A 19,222-nucleotide genomic window follows, 5' to 3' on the forward strand; every position below is an offset into this window, starting at 1 on the left:
GGTAAATTGACTAGAGACACTTCTAATAGAATAAAAAGCACGAGCCTTCATGATTGTCTAAGCTAATGCGTGGAATATACCGTTACGGCGCGTTGACTTCCGTACCGGTGTTACATATGCTATAAATAACGTGTAGATACATCGGCTAGGTATCTCGTTTGTACGTACGGTGTGCTTTGGTACAACGTGTACTGCGAGAGCGAGAGAAACGATCCGTTTCGTTAAAATTGACCAACCGCAGCTCCCCTCCCCCCCTGCATAATCGGTTTCGGCCGAGTATCGATTGGATACGGTAATGAAACGTGATTGTCGTGTCGATCGGCCGGTTTGAAAAGTAAAACGGCAGCGGTTTTGTCGCGATCGAAAGTGTAGAAAACTTGACCCAGTTAATCGAACGGTACGGTTAATCGAGGAAAATTTCAATCAATCTAATTCGTTCCTACCTCCTCGTCCTTCGTATCCTTCGAGGTTCCGCAATTTATCGAAGCGTCCCTCTGTTCAGCCATTCGAACGGTAGGTTCACACGAGTGGTATCGCGCGCGCGTCCCGCCGTTAACGACAACCACAACTTCCGATTACATCGATCGCACCGATCAAACTTGGTTCACACTTGTGTCGCACACTGAATCCATACTATTTCTCTGCTCGATCCGTCTCGTTCCTCTGGTCTCGCCGATCCTCGAAACGAGCCGCGAAATCACGAGCTACCCACGGCAGCAGCCAGGCCACTGCAGCAGCTCCTTAATCCAATCGTCCACCCGGATAATAAATCAGTGGCGTGGTCGCGTCCCATCCGTCTATCTCCTCGCTCGACTGCGCCGTTCGCCTCTGACAATTTAAGATCAGAGTGCTGTGCCTCGGGCTGCTGGGCGCCGATCTGCAGGTCGCCTGAACGATCCCCGGCGAGCCCAGCCGGATGTTCTTCGAGGTGGCGCAGGGGAAATAGGGCTCGCTGCCTATCGTCCAGTTCGGCCTGAACGTCGCGTCCCTCGCCTCCGGTTCCAGCTGATCCCGCGACAAATCCTTCACCTCGATCCGCGTCTCCTGCTCGCACAGTTTCTCCACGCACGGGCACGAGTTGCTCGACGATCTCCAGCTATCCATGCACGACGGTCGGCTCGCGCAGGACATTTTCGGTTTGCACGGGCTATTGTCGATTATCGACTCCAACTGGCTGTTCGTACGCGAACACTTCTGGTTCAGCTGGTCGCTGCTGGCGAAACGCAGACGTTTCGGCGACTCGCTGGAACACCTCATGAACGTCGATCTTACCAGAGACTTGTTCTTCAGGGAGCTACGAGGTATTAGAGGGTTCGCGGTGCTGTTCTTCTTACCGCAACCGTTTCGACGGTTCTCCCGTTCTCTGTTTCGCTCCTCTCGCAGGATGGGATCCTCGCCGATTAGCCAATAGGTTAAACGCTCGCCTTTGCCTTTCATCGAGACGAGGCCTCTCTCCACTATACCGAATCCGCCCAGTCGGTCGAGCAGCTCTTTCGTCTCTTTGCTGCAGTGAATTTTCAGCGCTGGAAAATAATCGGGGATATCGTTACAGTCGGACGATAATGGTGCCGTGTTCTCTTCTAACGAGAATGATGCCGCGTAATTGCTTACGTGATCCGGTAGATTCCATGCGACTAGCGGTGTTCACGGTATCGCCAAATAAGCAGTAACGGGGCATTTTTAGGCCTACCACGCCAGCGCACACGGGACCTGGGTGAAAGGTAAAAGTGTGTCAGCTATAATTGGCGCAGTCTCAAATTGTATTGGCGTTTGTTTCTTTACTTTTTCTCCGTCTCTCTCTCTCTCTCTCCCTCGATCGAGCTTACCGGAGTGTATGCCGATCCGTAGTTGCAGCTTATCGAGCGGCCTATGCCGAATGGTAAATTGTTTAACGGCCTCTAGCAGGCACAAGGACATGCTGGCAATTTCTCCCGCGTGCTGAATACCGTTTCGAATCGGTAAACCGCTTACCTGTCAAAAACCACCGCGTGATTCATGAGCCCATGTCGCGATTCACGCTCGATACCATCATGGATACTCACCACCATATAAGCGTCACCGATCGTCTCCACTTTGTACACGTCATAATTTTCAATCGTCGAGTCGAAACAGGTGTACAGATCGTTCAGAAAATTCACCACCTAGAAACGAACAGTTTTCACGATTAAATGTATGTCCTTTGTTCAGTTTTCTAAGCTTTAAGTGAGCAGAATGCACGGTTGTTACCTGCAACGGTGTGCTCTCGGCAGACATCGCGGTGAACCCGACGATGTCGCTAAAGTATATCGTGACAGAGTCGAAACTTTCCGCTTCTACTTTGTGGCCGCGTTTCAATTGCTCCGCCACGTAACGCGGCAGCATTTCGTACAGCAAGGCGTCTGAAACACACGATTACGTCTACATGTGTGCACTGATTCGTATATGTACGTCGAACATCTCCAAACTTCCCTAATCTTCTACGATACGCATGAGAAATTACGCGTGAGACAGTCGTGCGGTGTCAGTAGTACTCGGTTTGTGTTTACAATCGGATTTGTTTTTAAAACGGCGTATTAGCACATGTTCCACAGCACCGCGCACATTAATATGCGTCTCAATGTGCACACCGCGTGAACCGATCGCTGTCTCTCGTAATCGAACGAGAACGTAGCAATGTTTTATTCGAGTAACGCTTCTAGAACTGTTAGCAACCTGTTTTCTTCTTCTCCTCCGTTAATTGATCCGTTCGCTCGTCGACTAGTGCCTCCAGATTATTGGCGTACTTCTCCATCATAGCCATCATGTTGTCAAATATGTTTGGCTTCCTGAAGTAACATTAAAAACATTTTTTTTACATCGAACGATCGCTTTAAGTATCGTTTATCGAGTGAAACTTTCGTTTTACGTACATGCCCTTCCTCAGAGGTCTCAGCTTGTTCCTCACGATCTTGAAGTCCGGTCGAGCCTCGGGGTCCTCCGCCCAGCACTCGATCAGACATTCGCGCACGAAATGGAAACAGTTCTCCAATTGGTCCAACGGTGGTCTGAGATAATTCAAGGAAAACAGAGTAGCTGACAGGGTGGAAACAAAAGCAACGTAAAATTTAAGTAACTTCTGCCGTCGACGGGTCGCGACTTAACCGTAATACCTGAACGGGTCTGTTCCGGGCTCTCGAGCGATCACCCTCTTCAATATCTCCGAGTTGGATAGCTCCGTGATCCCAAAAGGACCGTGTCGTCCATGGAGCTCGTATAAAACTATCGCGAACGAATAAACGTCTCCCCTTTGGTAGTCTCGCACAGTTGGCTCCTTGCTCTTCGTCGATCGCAATAACTCTGGCGCTCGATACAATAAACCTGTCGAATTTTCATCCCAATTTTACTAGCGAAGATAAATAACACCTGGCTCGTTCCGTAGGAAAGAATCGATCTACTCGAGGACGAATGGAAGATTGATGATATCAAATCTTTAATTTGTACAAGTTCCTTCCTACGAAACGTGGCTCGTGTGAGAGGTTCACGTTGAATCGAGTACCGTGATACTTCTTCATAACGTCGCACGGTTCGCACTCGGCGTCCTTCTTGAATTCGTGCAGTCCAAAGTCAGCCAGCTTTACGACCCATCGCGAGTCCACCAGACAGTTCGACGTACTCAGCGAGCCATGATATTTGATGACGGACTCGTGTAGGTAGATCATGCCCTGGAAAATCGCGGCAAGTTCAAGGAAACTGGCGGCCCCTTCGACGTTTCGTCGACCGTCGATTCGGTAAAAGGCGACGATTCCGAGATCAATTCCCCCTCGTCTTATCGGGTGGGCAAAATTCCAAAAGATATCGAGAAGAAGCATCGAAACCGTCGACAATTTCGAACGAGTGATAAGTTTGAACGAGTTCAGTGGGATCACCAGCGAGCACACCCGCGTACGGATTTCGATTCGAAAAATTTTATTCAACTTTCCCGCACCACTTTACGCGAGCCCTCGTAAAACGAGCAATTCTCCTCCAAGTTTTTCTCTCGCGGCTGGTACGAACGCACCAGGGGTCAACGTATTTTCCTCTGCCACTGACGAGAGGCGCCACCGAACAATACGTACCCTGATTATATCGCCGACCAAGGAAGCCATGAACATGTTATCCAGCTTCATGTCGTCGTTCTCCAAGATGTCCTGCGAGAGGGAAAGAAAAAAGAGAAGAGAAAAAGAGACGAACGCCGGAGAAAATTGCACTGGGTAGTCCCGAACGATTCGCGTTTCGTCTACTTAATTATACAATACCTTCAGACTGCCGCGAGCACAATACTCCACGACGATGCATATGTTCGGCGAGTCGGTACACGCTCCGATGAAGGCGTTCAAATTATCGTGTCGCAAGTCCCGCATCTAAGAAAAAGGAGAAACGATCCGTTTAATTTCCCATCGATCGTATCTCGATGCTACTCGAGGAGATCGCGTCGATGTTTCGCGCTCACCATTTTCAGCTCCTTCTTCATCTCCCGCGTGATCTCGATCGATTTTTTCCTGACCTTCTTCACGGCGAATATCCGTCCCTTGTAGACGCCGATCTGAGTGTAGATCATCGAATAGCGGAAATCGGCGTCAGGGTTCGAGCTAAGGGAGACTTGGCTGGTTCTCACGATGGGCTGCTGCGACATTATTCGGTTCGTTACGCGGACGACCCGAGATAATTGAAATTTTAACGAACGAAATTTCTCTCGCCCATAATTCGACGATATAGTTCGTTCTCGGGATCACGAGATCGAATTTCGTCGCAGAGAAATCGTGGGGGAGAGTATCGTTTAGGATTCGACAACGAAATCCGCTGAGCTTCGAAAGTCCCGGGTTCAATTGGGTCGGGGGAAATGACGAAAATAAAAGGAGACTCGGTCTTGGGGGGGCAGGAGAGAAAATGTAGGAAAGAATAGAGGACGAAGGCGAGCGTTTACCTTGGAATTGCATTTGGCAGGCGCCTCGTTGGCTACCGACGACTCGTCTTTCTGCGCTTTGATCTGGATGTCTTTGTAGTTCACCTTCCACAGCAGAGAATCCAGCTCCTGCTCGTACTTCCAATTCCTGTACACCACCAGGGCCACGGCTAGCACGATTAAGAGGATCCCACCGGCTATTCCACCCACGATCTCTCCCGTGTGAGCTAAGTGATTCGATCGAAATCCTTGTATCGCATCTCCTTTATTTTTGTTCAAAATTAAACGCGTTCAACCACCACCTCTTATAACACGTTTCATACGCAGTCTGACGTAATAAAGTTGGGCAACCCCTCGTTAACAAGATTCAGTTAGTGTCGTAGGGGAATTGAGTGCGTTCGCAATAAATCGCGGATCAATTGGACCGCTTCGGGAACCGTTGTCGGGCGACCACGTATGTGGGTCAAAGATGTTCGCTTCGCTCGACTCTTTTTTAATTGCACCCTCCCCGGTTTCTATATAATGTTTCGTTTTTTGTTCAGGACATTTAAATCGGTCACGGACCGTGGCGGCTGACGTTCGTTGCGCAATGGGTAATCGCGGCTACGTGGCCGGGATACGCATTCGATCTCAATTAAAGGAAAGGAAAAGGTACCCGCGGGTAGGAAGGGTAGCAAGCCGTTCCCCTTTAACACATTTCCATATGTAAATTTTTAAGGTCGGACCGGCGAACTGTATGATGTATTTCTCGTGCGATCGGTTTCTGGCCTTAAAGGTATCGGAGAAAGCTGACGAATGGTAATTCGATGGGAGGAAACGGCGCTCGTATTTTCTGAAATTCAATAATTCCGGTGTCGCTGGAACAGTCTGTTCCACGTCGGCGAATCTAACACGTTTTATCGCTTTTTCCTCGCAACTGACTCTTTCTCTTTTGTTGCAAAACGACGCACGCTGAACTGATTTATTATAAATGCAAACCAGAAGATTGACTCGCAAGAAAACAATGGAAAGATATCTATAGTTAGAGGAATGGTGCGCGGACGCAAAGGGGCAGAAAAATGATTGTACTTACAGTTACACTTTTCGCCATGGTAGCCACATTCCGGCTCCGCAATGGGCGGCCCGTCACCGATCCACGAGATGTCCCTTGTCAGTCGAAGTTTCTGCAAGAGAGAGACGGGGATCGATAAACTGGAAAGGTCCTTGCCAGTAAAAAGGGGTTGTTGAAAAAGCAGTCGATGTCTTACTGGCAGATTTGTGCTGCTCTCTTTTCCCACGAAGTACGCGATGGGGTATAAACCGTGTCCCTTTGGCGGTCGATTGTCCAGAGCGATCAGAGTATAATTGCCTTCAGCATCGCCATTTTTGTCCATGTAGACCATGTATCTGCGCAGACGATATATCATGCAACAGGCGGGCGTCGTAACGCGCGGTTTATGCGCGTGTAAAAATCCTCGTAAATCGCGCGAGGGGACTCGAAATACATTATTTTCCATCAATTTCAATCCCGCCGTCTCTTTTTCTTTTATCAATATTTCTGCAGTTCACGGTTTTTGCTCGACGGTGCAATAAAATGTTACGCAAGGTGAAAAGAGTTACGCACTGTAGCGACGAGGCGTATCAATAATCCCGAGGGAGGGAGAATTGAAAGAATCCAAGGGCACGGATAGCCGCGCGAAAGCTTTAATTATTTCGTAGGGTCAATTATCATCCTAGACGCTTGCGTCATCGTAATAATAGCCGCTTCTGCTTTATTGGCCTCGCGTACTTTAAACTCTCTAACGCGAAGATAAATATTTCCACAGTGATTCAGGTGATTCCCCATTATCTCCTCGAATTGCGTAGTTAATACCAGCCCCTGCGATCGTTAGGATAAACTTCGCGTAGAAATTACGGGCAAATTAACTCTTGAGCGCCCCAATTAATTGTTACCGCTCCAAACATCACCTCCACTCTCAGGTATAGATTTTTGCAAACTCTCTACCGTATTTGCATCTCGCAACGATTACCATCTACTGCTACGCGAGTGTACAGCTCGCATAATTAAAGTATCGAAGAGAAAAAAAGCGTAGAACTTTTTTAATAATCTTCCGCGCAGCGCGCAGCTCATCAATCAAAATCAGTCGCTCCGAAAAATTTCTTTTTCCTCCTTAGAGAAAGCACGCGTCAATCTAATCCCCATTTTTACCCTCGAGTGCGGGTCCATAATTCTTCGCTTAATCACTGGGTCGCGAGGCCTCCGCGCGAAGATACCGGGAATGACGGATCGCCTCGCTTCCGTCTTCGTCGACCCGGTTACGGTATGCAAACGATAATCACTTGGTCGAAAATACACCAGCGAGGTGCGCTGTCGTCGAGGTGTTGTTCCTCGCTCTCGACGCGCGTTTCCTACCGATCGAGACTGAAGCGAACCTACCCCATGGCGCTCCTGTAGGGGTAGCCGTAGAGACTCGCGATCATTTCTCTGCCGTTCCTCGGGTCCCTGTTCTCGTCCAGAGCCTTCAGCAACGATCTCTTGTAGAGATGGACCGCGTCGTACAGGTACGCCGTCTCTGGCACGATCTGCCTTATAACACAAATCAGAGGAATTACGTTTAAGTGTCTAAGCTTGAGGCTGCGCGAATTGTTAAACTTGCAGTGGTACCACTTTCATTTCGTACAAGTCGCAAGAGTATTTCGTATACAAGTGGTTGAAATAGTCACCCGAATAATTCCACCGATGTGCGCGAGTGGATTGGTGAAATTGAACGGTGGCTTCTGTCTGTACTCGTTCACTTGTCTGGTGAAGTTCTTAGAGTAAATTGGCGCGGAAGCCACCACGCTGAAGTAGCTACGATACGCCGTCAATATCGACGAGTTCGTCTTCGTCTGCCATAAACCGCGGAAGTACTTGTCCGGATGTTTCTCGTCGTACTGCTCGATGTCGACGCCGACCACCCAGTACATCCCTGCGGCACCAATTTCCGCGATATGCTTTTCTCTCCGTGAACAAGAATTTCGCGTGATATCTATTTATACATGTACGTAGCATATGCGTATATATATATATCGTTTAAGGGTGGCTCGCGAGATCCCATGCGCTCTCGAGGATCGTACCGTTAAAACTAAGCGGGGGGCTGTTTTTAGTGAAGCTTGCCAGGACAAACGACGATTAGACTACGACTAGTGACACTGCTCTCTAGTATATGTACCTGATTATGCTACAGCGGATTTATACCTGTTTCCAAGAGCTTCCTTTCGTTCAGAGCCATCAGCAGTCCCATGTGCTCATAGTAATTCCCTAGAATCACGTAAACTGCAACAGAATCGCGTCACGTACGAACGTTCAATTTCTCGGTACGTCCATTCTCGCCCGTTTCTTAATTGCTGAAACGGGTCGGCCGTCTGTTATTTTTAGCCGTTAGATTCAAGCGCGTATGGAAGCGCGTAGCTAGCCAGAGCGGATTGTTACCAGTAACCTATTCAATTGAACGGGCGAAATTCCCGCGATGGGGACATGCGGGTTATCCGTTCGTGTTTTACAACCGCTCGCGGCGTGCCGAATTGAAATGCGGGCAGCCTATTTCGAGTCGCGTATCGCGCGCGATTTCGAAAAGACCGACCGTTTAAACACCGTTCCACGGTTAGACCGTTATCGCGATCGCCGTAAATCGAGGGAACGGGTTTATCGTGCTTAGAGGGGAGAAACGAGCCGCGTACATCCCCGTGTAAAAGTATTAGGACTGTAAAAGGAAGATGACAGTTACTTCGCCGGGAGCAAAGGAAAGAGCAAATCGTCCATCTTCCGCTAAATCATGACTTCCTGGAATCTTCAAAAATATTCCAGTAGAATTTTTTGTGATGCCATGAAACCACTGGCGCTTCGAAAAGTCGGAAGCGCCAAGTTCCGAAGGGCTTTAAATTCCCTCGCGTTTTTCACCGATTACCTCGTTCCCCCGAACTGGAGCAGGATAAACACCGCCACCGTCCTAAAACTTTTCACCGGGTTTGCACAGTGTCTCCGACGAATTTCTTCCCGTCGATACGAGTCGGTAAACTGTTCGATCCCTTACTCACTTCGCGTTTCCTCGTACGTCTCTCTGACGTGCTTGTGGAACGGATTCGTCATGTGCGTCACATGGTAGGGCTCGTCCCAGCAGCGGATGAAGTTCACGATGACGCCTGCCGCCTCGAACGACGACAGTATGGTGTCGGCGATCGTCGACATCTTGTTGAACTCGAACAGGGTCGAGTTCATGTACATGAACGTCACCTGAACATGCCAGAAGCGTGATAAGCGGGGACAAGCTGCGTCTCGAGACACGTTCTGCTTACCTTGGTCCAGTTGAAGGCCATCAGGACGGAAACGACCGATTTCGAGATCTGCGTATCGGGCGGCCTGGTTCTGGCGAACGTTGGGAATTCCTTCTTGTTGGAGGTCTCCTGATGCGTGCAAAACTAGAAGCAAAAGGGGGCAAGGTCCACGAATTGTCAAACGCATTCCTTCTTCTCTCCCACGGTAATGTTTCAAGCGAACTTAGACGGTGGCTGGTCGGATAAACGTGCCGCGATCCACGTGCAACGAGCCAGGCACGGATTTGCATTCGGTTTCTAGGTTGGTCTATTACTAGGCTGGAAAGCGAGGGGCACGTGACGCGAGCGATTAGTGTGTCAGCTGGACTGACGATAGGCATATAACGGGGCTCCGGTGAAAATCGAAGAAAAGAGCGAACGCGTGCACGCGGGTTGATTCGCGATTGATTCGCTCGAGATACGAGCAGCCGGATTAATTAATCCCAGCCGGTCGTTAAATTTAATAATAACGATCGTAATCGGTTAAATTGGAATACGTATCGCGGGGACACGATAGTCGAGCTGAACGGGAGATTTATCCGGCCGGATAAAATTGAGCGGTTTCTTTCGTTGGACAACGTGATAAATTATTACACGTATTTTTAGAGACAAGTCGATTAGTTTCGCGCGAGCCGAACCGAAAGCTGTAGCTCCCGTTAAATGGATCGCGAAACGCCGTCTCCTATATTTTCCGTCCATGCGCCCTGGCCAGCGATAGGAAACTGTTCGACGATCTAGATGATTTGCTGGGAAAACGAACGTTGTTGTTGGCCAATCCGCGAGGCAGCTCGTGGAATTATAAAGAATTTATATGAACCACAGCAAAGAACAGCTTCATCTTTCCTATCGTTCGCAAACTCTGTCTGTTATTTATTCGTCTTCATCACGGAATTCCATTCTTTCGAGTTTGATCTTCGCCGTACGCGCCATTAAGTGCCATTAATATTTCCCGTTAAATATAATTATTGCACGTTTGATAATTGGTCGGGTTGCGAGTGAAACGCGCCGATTAATCGGCTGTAACGCGCATCCCCAGTTAATTTCAAAATTGCCCCGTTCATTCCATCGATATTTCATATATTCCATCCTCGTCCTACCGCTGGCCAATATTATTCCTCCGCTTTATTGCCATCCGGCGATCGATTTATAATACGTACTAGTCTCTATAGTCCTCTCGTTATATTAAATTCCATTCTTAAATATTTCACAGAAATTCTATCCCGCTCCCATCGGTGTGTATAATTTATTCGGTCATTATATCGCCACCGAGAAAGCTACCTGATACGTGTAACGGGCATTAGTCTCTATTTCTCTCGTTGGAACGAATAAGAGGCGACGATCAATTACTTTCTCGCGAGCAACAGGCTCGGCTCGCTTTGCGAGCGAACCGGCCTAAAGTAGCATCCCCGAACCCCCGCGAAAGCGACGCCGTGTGAAACGTGGACGGATCGTAGTCGGTGGCGGTGAACGGGTTAAACGTGTCGTAACCTCAGCCGGCGCGCATTCGTATTCCTGGGTGGCTGGCGAATAATTTATTTCCCCGGCTCGCCCTCAGCTGCCGTCGTGCTCGCGTCCGCGCCGGGGAAAAAACGAGCCGCACGAAAAACCGATTTGGTAATCGGTTCCTGGCTCGAGTCTGCTCGCGTTCTACACGCGTCAGGCGACCGATTTAAACGGCAAAAGTTTTACTTTTCCAGCTCGCGAACGAGACGCGTGTCACCGTCGCGTGCCGCGTACCACGCGATCGTATCTTTCCGCGCGCGTAATTTACGACGGCCATCGCTAGAAACGCCGGAGGGTCCGCGAACTCGGAAGCGCGAGGAGCTTGCAACGGGGAAGTAAAGATGGGCGAAACGATCCACTCGAGCGTATCGATACGCTCGTGCTCAGGGTCGACCGCAATAAAAGTAGCTCGCCGTTGAAAGCTATCGTCGACTTGTTACTTGACCAAAGTGCCCAGGGAAGATTAGGCCACGCGTTCTACTGGAAGAGGGAAACTCTAGCTAGGGTCCCATGAATCTCGTCCGGCTGCATTAGTCTGCATCGTCGAGCTACCCAGGACGTTGCGTCCGCGATTACGTAACCGAGAAAGCTTTTCGTACTAAAGAGGAGAACGAGCTCCGTATGTGCTTTTCTTCGATCGTCCTGTTGTTTCTCGAGGTGGAATTTTGGCAGGAATAGGGGGTATCAAACGGAGAATTCATTAGCAGGGGTTGAAAGTGAGGTAAACGAAGGGCTTAAGGGATGAAGGGGGTGTGTTGGACTGTGATTATGCACACGTCGCATGAATCGAAGCCTCTTTCTAGCTCAGTCGTTGTTTAATCTTCTAGCTAAAGCGATTTATCGCTCAGTAACGCAAGGCTGTCGAGTTAAAAATATACCATCCGTACGACAAACGGAAGTAAACTCTGACTGGTCGACGCTGAAACACTTTCGAGGCCAGAATAACGAGAATCGATTCCGTTCGCGTGGATAGAATTTTTCTCCGCTCCTCTGTCATTGAACGAGTGGAATCCTATGCCGTTTTTGTTCGCAGCGCGCGTATAAACGAACAATTCCGCAGCCGTTCGTAAAATGGAGAAAGAAATCGACTTACGTAAGAAATCATTGGAAGATTGAACGCAGCGGCCATTCTGCCCTCGTGGACGCAGGTTTCCTGCGGGCCGATGTAGGCGCTGATGTTCTTCGTCCAGAGATCCGCGGTCATCAGGATGCTCGTCTCCTCCTCGCCATAAGTTTCCGCGACCAGGAAATCAAGCTTGTGCCCGCGCCGACCGAGCTCACCTGCGTTCACCTACCGAGTACGAGAGATCCTACATTCGTCTCGTGGAATTAATTAAATTCAATCCCCTTCCCGCCATCGTCGGAGGATAAACTCCGCTCTGTTACGAAACTCTTCCGTGGAATTTCATTTCGGCGAGAACCGAAAAGATTGCGCTCGTTTCCTGGCAAGATGTTCGAATATTCGCGAGAAAATTTTTCTACGGAGAAACCCAGAGATTGTTTTATCGTTTTTACAAGGAATTCCATTACGCGATCGGCTCGTAACTTTACCAGGAACCACAGAGGATAAGTGGAACGAGGGGATTTCTAAAATTTCTCTCTATCTTAATTAGTCATTTCCGCGCGGTGATTATGGTCGGACGGTTCGTATTAGTGAAAAATAAGCGGTTCAATTACCTCTTCCACGGCGAGCGATATGGCGCCGGATATCCGGTAACCAGGACGCTGATACTCAAAGTCCCCTGGACGTCTCTTCGAGCCGGTGATGTATCCGAGGGTGAACGTCTCGGCGTCGGCGTCCTTGCACAGTAAAACGTGGATCGCTGTTAGTAGCAGACAGGCCCTCTCCACGTTTGCCAGTAGCATGCCCAGTCGCGAAACCTTTGCACAGTAATTGCCTTTATGATACCCGAACCGCGTTGTCATATCATTATCTGCGCGTACCTAATTGCGATCTTTATCCCAACTCTTTTTTATTCGTTTTTTTTTTACCAGGTATCGTACGTACAACAGCGAAAAGCACTCGGACTTTCGAAAGCTTTATTTATCGTTCCATACCGCGCGAAAGTTCGCTATTTCGCTGTTGCATCAGCGGTCCACTGCAGAGGGTTTTATTTGCAAGCGGCGAGAGCAACGAGAGCACCGACTCGCGGTCGAATGATATAGGGGAAGGTAATGGATGAAACCAGTAAGCTCGACGGGGTCGCAATAAACACCATCAATCTCCCATGGTCCGCTCGCCACTTCCTCTTCCTACTGTGTCGCCTTCGTTCACCGTCGACCAGCAATATCCTCTTTCCTTCAAAACTATAGCGTTATCGAGGCACGGACCGCGCGTCCTCGGACAGCTTGCAAACGAGAAACCACTCTTCTTTCGTTGGCCTCGATCGATCGGGCCGCAATTCACCGCTGTGCAACCCACGGGGACAATTTCTGAAACGGATTCGGCCCGATCCGTCTTCTTCTCGGTACACGCCTTTATCGTGTCCCAGGCGCGACCATTTTTCTCCGTTTCATCCCCCTCTGCACGGTGATCGCGAACGCGTCGAACCGCGTCCTCCATTCAGCGTATGCGCGTTTTTCATACCGACGGAATTCCCGCTGAATCGGCATTCCCACGAGCACGTGTCGCAAGAGGACGGTGGTTTCCTTGTGATTCAGATCGGTCGAGGCGATGCCAACGATTATTAATCAACGCCTCTGACTCAACGCCGCGATCCTTTCTTCTCTCCCGACATTGTCGCAATCTACCACGCTCCTATATTTAATGCTGCGGTTTTCATCGAAACACTGCCAACCTTTGTCGGCTCTGCTCGACGGGAGCCAGGAGGACTGAGCGGACCATCCGCGGATGGTCCCTCTATCCCACGCGTATAAACGGTAACTGATCGTCCGCTCGTTCCTCGCCTCGCCGACTTGGCTTCTCGAACGAGTTATAACTTATTCCGGTTACGTAATTCCCTGCGTATTTAGACTTTTGCCCGACGGCACTGTCATTTGTCACGAATTATTAAAATAGAGCGCAGTTAATAATAGGTTCGAGACGAAAGCTGCGGGCGTTCGTCGTTGGCCATTGAAACTCGACTGACAACGCTCACCTTGATGCGTTGATCGCTAATTTTAATGAAACTTTGCGGATACGCGGACTCTTCGATGCATTCTGTAACGGAATCGTATGAATAATCGCGCGACGAGCTCGTCCTCGAGAGAACAATTAAATAGGTATACTAAAATTGGTGAACAAAAGAATGGGAATAAAATTAGATCGTGACGCGTGCACGTCAGCCGTTATCCGCTGCGCGGTTTCTTTTAATCTTCGCCGGCGGCAGTTTAAAAAAAATGGCGACGCAGTTCCGCGGCGCAGCGCTCGAAACGTTCGTTCGTATCCGAACGAAAGTAAGAGCGGGAACGGCGAACGGTTTTTTGCGATCGTTCAGGCTCGATTTCGACAGAGCGACGTATGCACCGTGACTTTCGATTCCCGCCGCAGTAATTAACGAGGTGTCCAGAATTATCGAGCCGCTAAGAAATTCATTTTACGTGGATTAATTGTTACGACCCGATCGATGACTTCATATACGTAACTGTCGATTCAATCAGTAGCCGAAACACGCGTTCTCATTAGCCGAGCGTATCGCGGCTGGCAACGCGTCCGCCGGTAATTAAGCGGATAAAAATCTTGACAAATCGTCCCGCTCGAGCGCCAGCTATAAAGATATTATTCTCTTAACGAGCGATCTATTTCGCGATCCGATAACATTGTTCGTGATTCTCGTTGGCCGCGCAAAAAGTGATCGTCGCGGAGAATCGATCGTTCTTCCTCATCTGATATCTCTTGTTCTTCATTTGCATATTAATTGCGACTCAATTAATCACCCGGTTATTCCCCGTCCCACTCGCAAGCGCAACGTTTTATTAAACCATCGTCGCGTCGTTTCTTTTCGTGGTATATATACAACCGTAGAAAATCGAGTCGATGGCCCACGGTGAAAATTTCTCCCAAAGTATCGCTCCGCGTCGACGACCCGTTCGCGCGACCAGGAAGAAACGAGCGGCGAACCTTACGCCGTGACATTTTGACAGGACGTTCGCTCGCGCCGGTCTTTAATTAGCTCCGAACTGATTCGCGCAAAATTTCCGCGCGCCTCGCCGCAAGACGCGTGGCTCAATTAAATCGGATGCGTGACGTCTTATTAGGAATATCTCAGGGCTCGTTTACCGCTACCCACGTTCACTTATGCGCCGCGATGCGCCGCCGTTACGTGTCCTTAATTAGTAAAGAATTATCGCCGGTTGCGCTATCGAATCGGCTGCCCGCGGACGATCGTAATCCCTGGCGTTATATTCCCGCGGGAGCTCCGATCTGAACGTTTAAATACGAGCGAGGGAGCCGCGTATCGGGCACAGGACGCGCGTACATAACGCGAGAGGCAACCGTGAATCTTCTTCGTAAGCTGTGGCCGATCTCGCGCCTCCTTTCTTCGACTCCCGATGCATTATGCCCGCGTACACGCTTTATTTGCTCGGTTCTCGCGACGCCGATTAAAATACAGATGTTCCCTCTCTCACGTGGCGACGCCGCGCGAAACGAATGGTCGCCGAGAGGCGTATCGCAACGGCGCTCGTAAACTCTGCCGATATTAAAAGCCCGGTGAAAAGAGATTTACGGCGACGCGAACAATCGTCGATACGGTTGCCATTGTACGCAGCAAGCTGCGCTAAGAGCCGGCACCTTAACGCGTCCTTAATGAATCCTGCGTTTTATTCGCCTTGCAGCCAGGTTAACCGTTCTTTTAATGCCTCTCTCGCGTTCACCGAACGAGGGTGCGGAAAGAAGCTCTTTACGCGCGAGCAAACAATTTCTCCTCTTCTCCCCGTCTCCGTCTTCGTCCTCCGTCGTTTCTTCCCCGTCTTTTCGTTAACGGGAAATATGAAGAAACACACTAAGCGCGTCTTCGTCATCCTTTCATTTAGAGCGAGATGCAAAGTGATGCAAATCCGAAGACTAGGTTTAACCTCCTAGGGTCTAGTGGTCTCACTGGGAAGCCACCATTTGATATTATCTTCCCCAGCGGTTTTCTCCCTCTAAGTTTCGGACGAAATTACTTGTAGTTCTGCTCGTAGAACTTTCTAATGACGTCTGCATCAGCTATCTCGATCGTCGTTTCTAAGTAATATACTCGCACGAGAACGATAAACGTTTGTTTATATAAAAAAGAAACGAGAAGGTTGAATATAACAAGACAATCTGCATCGCGATTTGTTTAGATATTACGGTAACCGTCGCGAAAATTTCGACGACGATATACCTGCACCAGTTAACAAAGTTTGGACACTCCAGAATCGGAATTCTATTAATTCGCCGCATCGAACGTGTTGAATTCTCTGGTGACGGATTAACAAGCGACAGGTGTCATGTCGGTTCGAACGCGGAAGCGTGTTCGTCGGTGACGGGAAGCTTGCGGCGCCGGTATTCACCGTGCGTATTTCCGTTTGTCCCGAATAAATTTCCCGCCCTTATCACGCGCCACGTTAAACAAATACACCCACTAACGTCTGTTTTATCGCGGATAATCGCGAACCACGGCTGTACGTGCCGCGCGATATCCGTGGAATTATGCCTCCTTTGCTCCCTTGCCCCGTTTTCATTATCCGATCCGGATGGCGGACAAATTTCCTCCGAAACATCGTTCGAGAAACTTCCCGATAAGCCTCTCGAGAATCCTTATCTCGTGGATGGCGACAAGTTGTACGATCGTGCAGGAAGTATCGGAAGTTCTATCGTTCGTCTTCCCTCCCGAGGATTCGTCATTCCGATCGGTGAAAATCCGATGGAAAGGCGTTTTCGAAGTCCGCGAGCGAATCGTCCGGCTGTGTGGAAGGTCGCAGGAGAAAGTAAAACGTAGCTGGCCGCGCGTTTTTATCGCTATTTCCTTGGAGGAGCAGCCTCTGGTATTCGTCCAACGCGTTACAATTCGCCGTTTGGCGCGGCGATGTGCCTTCTACGCGTACGCGCGCCTCTTGCGCGCCGCTCTTGCTATTACATATGTGGAACACGTTTGGTGACTATATTTAGAAGTTTCTCGAAAGCGAACGTTACACGGCGAACGAAGTGCAGAGGGAAAAGTCCGCGACGGGGGCCCTCGCGAAATCTGGAGTAACGCCGCTGTCCGCGTGCACGCGTTAAGCGCCGATCGTGTCCGCGTTTTACGATCGCTCGCGCGATCGATAGAAGAGGAGCGACACCCTGCTCGAGAATGGATATCGTTCCGATTTCCATGCGTAGCTATTTCTCGTCGCGATGTCCAGCGGCTAGGTAAACCCGTTTTTTCCAACGATCTCAGATCGTAAGAGTAAACACGCGTTACTCAAGGAAGAGAGAGAGAGAGAGGTTGAGAACAGACGGAGAATACGAGGAAGATTGAATCGTAAGGTTCGCGAGACACGTCGCACTTCTGGCAGTGGCCTCGTCACGCTGCAACCCGATGGAATCTGATAAACTCCATCGAGCTGGATAGGGCACGATCTCCTTTGTCGGTTCCTCGTTCGCGACGATCTTTTACGACAGCCAACGAGCGAGCTTCTGCGCGTGCTATTGGACAACGACGCATACGTACACCTCGAGTGGGCATATTTCGCGGGGACAGCCGTATCGGTGCAAAAATACAGCCGACCGTCCCATATCTTTCCACTCCAATTTGCAACGAACGTTACCACGGATTTTCGTGGCCCGATCTCCGGCAACGCCGTGAAAGCGTTCGCGGAATAAGTCACTGGTTGCTCGCTCGCGCGTATACGTTGCGCTGTAAATTGTCGAAATCGCGTCCCCCTCCCTCTCCCCCCTCCCCCCTCTGATTTCGAAGGTAAAAGTGATCCTGGCGTTTGAATGATTTGCGATGGGGTATATCTCGCGCTGTGTAGAGCGGCTGAAAGTGACTCAACGCGATCATGGGGGCCGACTTTCGAAAAAGGTGATCTCGGTGTAGGTATCTGTGTCACATGGTGTTGTTACATAGAGAATTTTAGGCACGCCTCGATTCGGTTGCGTCAACGGGCACGCACGAGCACACGGACCTCGGGGCTATGCGTTCAATTTCTATTCGACGACCATTTTCTAATTAACAGCGACTCGACACGCAGCGGCGAAGGTACGAATCGAACGATCACGATTTCTGCTACACGATCGTCGGACGAGCTTGCCGCGTTGCACGCGAATCACTTTATTACAAGCGTCCATCGTTGACGAGTCACTTCGCGGGAGATCGCGAGACGATGGATCGAGCGTCGCGATCGTCTCGATCCGGAGCGAATAGAGCGAGGGCGTCGCCGTATTGTGTGCAAATCGACGTAGCGGTCCCCCGATACGTGAGATACGCGCTCTATTTTCGTACTATTGGGCGTCCCGTTTATTTTCGTAGACAGAGGCTAGAGAAAAGTGTCGGTGGACACCGCCGCCGCGGTGTTTGTTTTAATTCCGAGATCGAGGAATCGCGTCCACAGGCGGTGCCTGTGTATTTTCAAAACTTCTTCGTCGTGCGCGCACGCTGGATGCTGGAACTCACGAAAAACTGCAATCTCTTTTCGTCGCCCGAGCTGAGTGTATTTCTCTGTACGCGAAATTATTTTTTTTTTTTTGTGTCCCGCACCGCCTGTCCTCGCGCATCCCACTTAGAGCTGGTCCAGCGTCCGGTGGTTTCGTTGACACGCGTTCACGTAGCCCGGTTCCATCGTCCGTATCGGTAACTAGGCTGAAACTACAGAAACTTCCAGGTTCTACTTTATATTTACTCATCGCGCGTACGGTATTACCGCGCACCCACGCGGTCAGCGAGTTCGACGATCCCCGTTAGCGGTTTCCCCATCTCGAACTGGAAACGCGATCCATTACACTGTCAAAGATAGGAATTCTGTACTGTCGGACACTTAATTCGCCCCGGTTCTTAAATTTACGCACGCTGGACCTCGGCCGGGAATCTCGAATAATAATAAAACGTGAAATACGCCGTATACTCGCGTGTCGATGCGTTTCGACGGCGAATCGGGCCAGGTACCGGTACGCATCCCATTAACCGCCAGCGGATTTCGCTCATTAACGCGATAAGGATAAACGCGTCTCAATTAAAGCCAGAAACGTCGTCGAATCGAGACGCTCGGACTTTTTCCTCGAAACGCGGCCGTCTCCGCGGTGCCCTCCTCCGTTCTCCAGCTCGATTTTTATCCGCGTAAACATCGAGCTCGGCGAACGCCACGCTTCCCGTGGCAGTCCGCGGTCGGTGACGGTGAACGGCTTCCACCGAATTCTGACACGTTCCACGATAACGATTTGGACCGCGTCGCGGAACGTCGACCGGGGATTTTACAGAATTTCGACCCTAGCCCAGGACCGTGATTTATGGCGTCGAGTTTTCGTCGGCACGTGGCAACACTTGCCCGCCGCCATTCATTCACAACCGGCTAGAGCAGCTTGCCCAACCACCAGCCGCGCGG

The 19,222-nt window shown here is 50.0% G+C and overlaps 1 protein-coding gene across 3 annotated transcripts in view; it reads right to left on the reverse strand.

The window, feature by feature from the left end:
* Positions 1-19,222, reverse strand: part of LOC143426469 (receptor-type guanylate cyclase Gyc76C) — a 90,112-nt gene that overhangs the window by 70,529 nt on the left and 361 nt on the right. For 2 of the 3 annotated variants that reach the window (XR_013102147.1, XR_013102149.1), the window contains exons 1-22: positions 12,413-12,653; positions 11,829-12,026; positions 9,215-9,337; positions 8,957-9,152; positions 8,118-8,195; positions 7,604-7,848; positions 7,317-7,462; positions 6,148-6,286; positions 5,973-6,063; positions 4,922-5,127; positions 4,448-4,618; positions 4,254-4,358; positions 4,074-4,145; positions 3,515-3,680; positions 3,129-3,336; positions 2,889-3,023; positions 2,692-2,804; positions 2,227-2,378; positions 2,043-2,141; positions 1,827-1,971; positions 1,612-1,710; positions 444-1,523 (exon numbers count right to left, since the gene is read on the reverse strand). The gene's annotated coding sequence lies outside the window, so the exon portion shown is untranslated. Of the gene's footprint in view, positions 1-443; positions 1,524-1,611; positions 1,711-1,826; positions 1,972-2,042; positions 2,142-2,226; positions 2,379-2,691; positions 2,805-2,888; positions 3,024-3,128; positions 3,337-3,514; positions 3,681-4,073; positions 4,146-4,253; positions 4,359-4,447; positions 4,619-4,921; positions 5,128-5,972; positions 6,064-6,147; positions 6,287-7,316; positions 7,463-7,603; positions 7,849-8,117; positions 8,196-8,956; positions 9,153-9,214; positions 9,338-11,828; positions 12,027-12,412; positions 12,654-19,222 lie in introns of those variants that run through there. The other variant, XR_013102148.1, reaches the window with a different exon arrangement.

Source organism: Xylocopa sonorina, chromosome 8, assembly GCF_050948175.1.
Source record: "Xylocopa sonorina isolate GNS202 chromosome 8, iyXylSono1_principal, whole genome shotgun sequence".
Classification (NCBI taxonomy): domain Eukaryota; kingdom Metazoa; phylum Arthropoda; class Insecta; order Hymenoptera; family Apidae; genus Xylocopa; species Xylocopa sonorina.